Below are 505 nucleotides of genomic sequence, written 5' to 3'. Positions count from 1 at the left end.
GCCCTGACTATGAAGCCTGGCCCTGGCCCTGCTTCTTTCAAGCGCCAGGTGGGCAAGAGGGAAAGCACAGTGGCAAGTGCCATACTTGTGGGCACCAGGTGAAGCCATGAGAATCCCAACCCTCAGGTGTCAGTTCTAGAGCCCTGACCCATCCAGCAGGAGGGGAAAAAAATGGTGCTTGCACAGCTGGAGACAGGGAAGTGGAGCAGCGAGAGCTCCAGGGCTTTACCACAAGGTCCCACTGAGATTTGAACTCAGATTGCAGGATTCAAAGTCCTGAGTGCTGCCCATTACACCATGGGACCAGCTCATGGAGCCTTCTCTGGCCATCAATGACCATTATGGGGCCTGCTCGTGTAAGGGACTGTTGGCCCCTTATTAAAGCTTAGTGGGGGGTTTGGTTGGCTAGTTCCCAGTCCCAATAGAAGGGGGAAGGGCCAATGGGAAATCAGGACCCTGAGACTGACAGTCCCCTGGGGCAATGGGGAGAGGCCAAAGCTCCAAG

At 55.6% G+C, this 505-nt stretch overlaps 1 non-coding gene across 1 annotated transcript; it reads right to left on the bottom strand.

The window, feature by feature from the left end:
• Window positions 1-233: 233 nt before the first annotated feature.
• Window positions 234-305, bottom strand: TRNAQ-UUG. Its single transcript has one exon. It is a non-coding gene; the product is annotated as a tRNA-Gln (tRNA).
• Between the last annotated feature and the right edge of the window lie 200 nt (window positions 306-505).

The sequence above is a fragment of the Mauremys reevesii genome, linkage group 23 (assembly GCF_016161935.1).
Source record: "Mauremys reevesii isolate NIE-2019 linkage group 23, ASM1616193v1, whole genome shotgun sequence".
Taxonomy (NCBI): domain Eukaryota; kingdom Metazoa; phylum Chordata; order Testudines; family Geoemydidae; genus Mauremys; species Mauremys reevesii.
This window is presented reverse-complemented; position numbering and strand designations above follow the sequence as displayed.